Below are 7,341 nucleotides of genomic sequence, written 5' to 3'. Positions count from 1 at the left end.
AGGCCTCAGAGTCTTGGAGGTCTGGGGTGGGGGTGGGGGAAGGGCTATTGAAAATCGTATTTCTTACAAATTCCCAGGTGATGTGATCACACTTTGAGAATCTGGGGGAAAAGTAAGAGATGTAAGAGGGGCTGGGCGCGGTGGCTCACGCCTGTAATCCCAGCACTTTTGGGAGGTCAAGGAGGGCGGATCATCTGAGGTCGGGAGTTTGAGACCAGCCTGGCCAACATGGTGAAACACTGTCTCTACTAAAAATACAAAAATTAGATGGGTGTGGTGGCGGGCACCTGTAATCCCAGCTACTCGGGAGGCTGAGGCAGGAGAATCGCTTGAACCCAGGAGGCGGAGGTTGCAGTGAGCTGAGATCGTGCCATTACACTCCAGCCTGGGCAACAAGAGTGAGACTCCATTTCAAAAAAAAGAAAAGAAAAAAAAGATGTAAGAGGAAGTCAGTAAAAAGTGTGGTGAATGTGTGAAGACATATTCAGCCACTCATTCTCTAGATGGTATACAGAAGTGGCTGGATGCCACTGGAATTATAGAAATCCTGGAGGCAGATTACAGAAGCAGAGATGAAAAATGTTAGTGACAAAACTTTATTCTAGGAGTTCTCCCCCATCAAAGCCCCTGACACAAGTACTTTTCCATTTATAAAATGTGAATAAATTTTAAGAGTATTTTTTCAAAATTAACAACTTAAGAACAATTAAAAATCATAAAGAGTGCTTTTCAAAGAGTAGTTATATCCTTACTTCTCCTCAGTTATCTGTACCTGAAATAAACCTAACCACGTGTCTGCACTCCTCTCAATAGACACATCAATTACCTAGTGACAGCTAGCAGAAACGAAGGCAGAATGCCTCGGAGGAAATGAAAGGCTTCCAGAAAATTTGCTTTGCCAACTTTAACCCTTTTTAGTTATAGAGATGTCAAAACTGTTTAGTGGGGTTTTTCTTTCTTTCTCTTTTTCCCCTTAGGCCTGTTTTTTTTTTTTTTTTTTTTTTTTTTTTTTTTTTTTTTTTGTTGTTGTTGTTGTTGTTTTTCACAGACTATACTGCAAATTTACCAAAGGTAGGAACAAAAGCCCAGTCGTTAGGTTGGCTCCTACAGTGGAAGGAATACCAAACTGGGAATCAAGATACCTGGGTTCCAGTCCTAGCTCAAGGACAAACTAATAGTGTGGCTTTGAGTAAGTCACTTCTTGCTGTCACCCAGGCTGGAGTTCAGCGATTTAGGCACACTGCAACCTCCGCCTCCTGGGTTCAAGCAATTCTCCTGCCTCAGCCTCTAGAGTAGCTGGGACTACAGGCGCCTGCCACCATGCCTGGCTAATTTTTTGTATTTTTAGTAGAGACGGGGTTTCACTATGTTAGCCAGGATGGTCTCGATCTCCTGACCTCATGATCCTCCTGCCTCGGCCTCCCAAAGTGCTGGGATTACAGGCGTGAGCCTCTGCACCCAGCCGTCACTTCTCGCCTTTTTGTGCTCCCTGTATGCTACGAAAGTATGGAGTTGGACAGATGACCTTTATACTACATAAGCTATTTAAGCTCTGAAATTTTGGCTTTAAAATTTAAAGAAATAAGAAGCATGATCACATGTTCATGCACACAAGCAGGTAAATTCCCTAGATAACTAGAGTTCAAACTAAACATTCTCGTGGGATTCCTTTACTTTCCATGTATGCCAATTATACAACTGGACAACTGAAAACAAGCATGGATAAAGTGCCAAAAGAACAGTTCCACGTGAGTCCTCAGAGGAAGTGGAATTGATGCTCCCTTTACCTTCTAAGCATCAAACTGCTCTTTGAGGTTAACCCCACGTTGGCTGGAGCACCGTGCTCTTATAAACAATATGATCAGTAAAAGTGAAAAAAAATCAAACAACTCCTACATCCACTCTTGGTTTTCATACAAACAAAACATGACTACAGTATTTTTAAGTTCTTCCTAGTATTGAACCTTTTCACATTCCAAAACAATCAGGTAATTTTTTTTTAATCATTAGTAAATGCTGCTGTGCATTTACTACTATATTTTCATCGGTTACAGGGGGCGTTTATCAAATCTGGCTCACTGTCAGTTTCTGTACAGCATGTGAATGGTTTCCACTTTTTTTTTTTGAGATGGAGTCTTGCTCTGTCACCCAGGCTGGAGTGCAGTGGTGTGATCTCGGCTAACTGCAACCTCTGCCTCCTGGAGTCAAGTGATTCTCCTGCCTCAGGCTCCTGAGTAGCTGGAATTACAGGCATGCCCCACCACGTCTGGCTAATTTTTGTATTTTTAGTAGAGAAGGGGTTTCATCATGTTGGACGGGCTGGTCTCAAACTCTTGACCTCAGGTGCCCGCCTCAGCCTCCCAAAGTGCTGGGATTACAGGCGTGAGCCACCGCGCCTGGCTGGTTTCCACATTTTTAGATGGTTAAGAAAATGAAAATAAGAATACTTTCTGGTACATAAAAATGATACAAAACTCACATTTCTGTGTCCATAAATAAAGTTTCATTAGAATGAAGTAATTCATTTGCTTATATATTGTCTATAACTGTTTTCATGCTACAACAGAGTTGAGTAGTTGTGAAAGTCTCAAATATTTACTATCTGGCCCTTTGCAGAAAAAGTTTGCGACTTATAACTTAAACTGCAGTATACACATTCATGTCATCCTAATAAAACTCCTAAGTTTTATTATAATACACTTATATGGGCCGGGCACGGTGGCTCCCGCCCGTAATCAATCCCAGCACTTTGGGAGGCCGAGGTGGGTGGATCACCTGAGGTCGGGAGTTCGAGACCAGCCTGGCCAACATGGTGAAACCGCGTCTCTACTAAAAATACAAAAATTAGCTGGGCATGGTGGCGCATGCCTGTAATCCCAGCTACTCGGGAGGCTGAAGCAGGAGAATCGTTTGAACCTGGGAGGTGGAGGTTGCGGTGAGCTGAGATGGCGCCATTGAACTCCAGCCTGGGCAACAAGAGCAAAACTCCGTCTCAAAAAAATAAAAAATACTTATATGTAAACTATAAATAGGAAAATGCTGAAAGAGAAACACAGTGTTCTTGTGGAATTTGGAATTTTCAAAATATGAAAACGATACTGGCAATTCCTCCTTGTGTGTATACAGCTGACATTCAGCTTTCAAACCCAGAAGGACTAACAATCTCTCGATTTCGCCATTGGACCTCTGCAACTGTCTATGCTAAAGAAGATAAAATTGGCCGGGCGTGGTAACAAAAATTAGCTCGGCATGGTGGCACATGCCTGTAATCCCAGCTACTCAGGAGGCTGAGGCGGGAGAATCACATGAAGCCGGGAGGCAGAGGTTTCAGTGAGCCAAGTGGCGCCATTGGGAGACTCTGTCTCAAATAAAATAAAATCTTGCCTTCTAGTAAGATACTTTCTGAACCCAAAATATCTGGGACAAATGGTCTGACAAGTCTGAGTGCCATGGGAGCAAGAGGATATTTTATGAAACTGAGATGCACTAGAGAAACCTGAGATACACAGCTGTGATACTCACAGGTCAGACTTCCACAGAGCTGAGGGCCAAGCAGGTTAACAGACACTTGCTCTCACTGACAGCGACGTTTGATAAAAAGAGTTAAAAAGACACAAATTACTTGCAACCTTTGGGGTTTAAATAAGTGTGTTATTGGACTGTGAATCTGGGGATAAAGGCATTGGAAAGGTCAAGCTGCCTGCATGGGTCATTCTCATACTGTGAACATTAGATTTAGCATCTTGACATGTGGTATTTCTCAAAAAGTATCTAGTCCCAAATCAGTTTCCTAAAAACACGTGGACTGTGAAAGTATGATTTAGGAATCTGGTAGGTTGGTTAAAAAAATAAATAAAAAGAAGTATTAAAGTATGAAGTCAAATAAACATGTTAATGGAACTAGATTACACACTTATTTTTAGGATTTGCACATATATTTTAAAGGCATCTTTGTATTGACTTTTCCTAGTGCAATTCAGACAAAAGGGGCATCAAAACTAACCTAACAGCCAATGATAGGCAAAAAAAAAGCCAACCCCAGTTGCATTTTGAGGGCCTGTTTAGGAAAGATTTATGCTCTACCACAGAGGTCGGGCACTTACATCTGCTTCCCTCTCTTTATTCATTATTCAGCTGCCTTCACAGATTGGGAAAGTTCTCATTTCATTCAAGACTGGCTCATTAGTATAGTTCTTTTTTTCTTTTTGAGACAGGGTTTCACTCTGTTGCCCAGGCTGGAGTGCAGTGGTGCGATCTCAGCTCACTGCAACCTCCACCTCCTGAGTTCAAGCAATTCTCCTGCCTCAGCCTCCTGGGTAGCCGAGATTATAGGCGTGTGCCACCACGCCCGGCTTTTTTTTTTTTTTTTGTATTTTTAGTAGAGACGGCATTTCACCATGTTGGTCAGGCTGGTCTCAAACTCCTGACCTCAAATGATCCGCCCGCCTTGGCCTCCTAAAGTGCTGGGATTACAGGCGTGAGCCACTGTGCCCGGCCTCATCAGTATATTTCTTCTTTGGTGCCTTCCCCTGGCAGGTGATGTGCATGTATGCACTGATACCCAAAGTCCTCCTACCACTTTCATAGGCCATTTCAGAATGGTCATGTGCTCCCAAATTCCTAACATCAGAGCCCACTCCTACTATAGCATTATCAGTGCCAACAATGTGAGAAATTGCTCATTTTTTGGTCAAATGTGAAAGAGAAAGACATGAATAGCAAGAAGCAACAGATCCCTGATATACTAAGGCTAAGTTACTACATTATGCTAGGACTACAAACCTTCAAAGCAATGCTTCTTCACACAACTGCCTTATTATTCATTAAGGCACTGCAGCAAACAGCCTCAGAATTGCCCATTTGAAAGACAATGCTGAGGAGCTAGTGGCCTCGCAGATTCCAGGCGATTTGAGCTCTAGCTAGGATGCAAGGCAATTCGAGCTCCAGCTAGGATGATCGAGGTTGCTTGCAACGACCGTCTGGGGAAGAAGGTCCACGTTAAATGCAACACGGATGATACCATCAGGGACCTTAAGAAGCTGATTGCAGCCTCAACTGGTACCCGTTGGAACAAGATTGTCCTGAACAGAAGTGGTACACAATTTTTAAAGACCATGCGTCTCTGGGGGACTATGAAATCCATAATGGGATGAACCTAGAGCTTTATTATCAAAAGATGAGAATCCTCATCTTCCTGCTGCCCCACTCTCCTCTCCCATCCTCACCCCGCACACTGGGATAGATGCTTGTTTGTAAAAACTCACCTTAATAAAGACTTAGATGTTGAAAAAATAAAAATAAAAAATAAAAGACAATGCTTTGGGAAGCTGAGGCGGGCGGATCACCTGAGGTCAGGAGTTTGAGACCAGCCTGGCCAACATGGTGAAACCCCGCCTCTGCTAAAAATTAAAAAAAAAAAAAAAAAAAAAAAAAAATTAGCCAGGCATGGTGGTGGGACCTGTAGTCCCAGCTACTCGGGAGGCTGAGGTTGCAATGAGCCATGATTGTGCCACTGCACTCTAGCCTGGGTGACAGAGCAAGACTCTGTCTCAAAAGAAAAAAAAAAAAGACAATCCAACTGGTATAAAGTGAAAGATCTCCTTTTGACTCTCAAGTTCCTATTTTCTTCATTTCTCCTTAGTACTCTTAAAGCTTGCATCTCCTGAGTAAACTGTAAAAGCCAGAAAAAGCCTTTTCTTGTGTTCACATTATTTTCTCACATTCACTAGTCTCTAAAGTGGATGCAAAATGAAAAATAGGCCAGGCCTGGTGGCTCATACCTATAATCCCAGCACTTTGGGAGGCTGAGGCGGAAGGATCACTTGAGCTCTGGAGTTTGAGACCAGCCTGTGCAACAAAGTGAGACCTCATCGCTACTAAAAAATTTTTTTAAAAATTAGCCAGGTGTGGTGGCACATGCCTGTAGTCCCAGCTACTTGGAGGCTGAGGAGGGTGGATTGCTTCAGCACACAAGGTCAAGGTTGCAGTGAGCTGTGATTACGCCCCTGCATTCCAGCCCTGGCAACAGAGCAAGACTCTGTCTCCAAAAGAAAGAAAAAACCCATATGTGCCTGTAGGTTAAAGATGAGAAAACAGTGAGCATTCCCTCTACTAATCCGCCCCACCTGGAGTGATTGACAAGTGAGGAAAGGGGCTAGCTTAGCAAGGGGGTGTGTCCAGAGCAAGTGCAAGATAGGGCAGCTGCCCCCTGCCTTCTTCTGAACCAAAGAAATGTAAGCTCCCCAAATGAAAAGATGGAGAATATCTAAATATATAAACACACCACTTATTAAATCTTGGTAAGCTAGCTTCTTACCTCTGCTTCTCACAAACACAACAATCTATAAAGCATATTCATTTAAAGCAGTATTTCAGACAAACTAGAAAAGAACTTGGAAAAAATTAACTGTCATTGCAAACTATACAACTGACATAAATTTGGTAAGTGGGAAATTCTCAGAAAATAATAAAAAATGAGGAGTCAGGCCAGGTGTGGTGGCTCACACCTGTAATCCCAGCACTGTGGGAGGCTGAGATGGAAAGATCACTTGAGCCCAGGAATTCAAGGATGCAGTGAGCTATGATTGTGCCACTGCACTCCAGCCTGAGTAACAGAGTAAGACCTTGTCTTATCAAAAAATAAAAAATGAAGTGTCATGTTATTTTGCCAGCTAGTAAGTTATACTGTTACTAGTTGCTCAAGAAGTGTGATCTTGTAAGAAAATGTCCCTCAGAATGGCAAAGAGGAAAAATCACGTTAAAGGAGAAAATAAACATGCAAACAATAGCAGAAACCACATTAATTAGCTATGTGTAGGCGAAAACAATTGGCCTTTTACCAGAATAGATTTCTCTACAACTTTTAAATAAATTTCCTCTTACATATATAAATCATACTTGACTTTTTTCCTAATGAGTTTTTTTTTTTTTTTTTCTTTTTTTTGAGGTATAGTTTCGCTCTTGTTGCCCAGGCTGGAGTGCAATGCAATGGCGTGATCTTGGCTCACTGCAATCTCCACCTCCTCCCAGGTTCAAACGATTCTCCTGCCTCAGCCTCCCAAGTAGCTGGGATTACAGGCATGTGCCACCATGCCCAGCTAATTTTTTGTATTTAGTAGAGACAGGGTTTCACCATGGTGGTCAGGCTGGTCTCAAACTCCTGACTTCAGGTGATCCACCCACCTCGGTCTCCCAAAGTGCTGGGATTACACGACTGAGCCACTACTCCCGGCTGAGTATTCCTTTTATACAGGATAATTTTCAATATGAGAGATAGAAACCAGAGGACTTCACTCACATCTGTACAGAAATATTTACTTTAGATGACAAAAGAACTCAAGA

General features: G+C 42.6%; 1 pseudogene; it reads left to right on the top strand.

The window, feature by feature from the left end:
- Positions 1 to 4,925: 4,925 nt before the first annotated feature.
- LOC112129686 (ubiquitin-like protein 5) lies at positions 4,926 to 5,242 on the top strand (annotated as a pseudogene).
- Positions 5,243 to 7,341: the final 2,099 nt, after the last annotated feature.

Source organism: Pongo abelii, chromosome 19 (genome assembly GCF_028885655.2).
Source record: "Pongo abelii isolate AG06213 chromosome 19, NHGRI_mPonAbe1-v2.0_pri, whole genome shotgun sequence".
NCBI lineage: Eukaryota > Metazoa > Chordata > Mammalia > Primates > Hominidae > Pongo > Pongo abelii.
The sequence above is the reverse complement of the archived record's forward strand: the minus strand, read 5'-3'. Positions and strand labels throughout refer to the sequence as shown.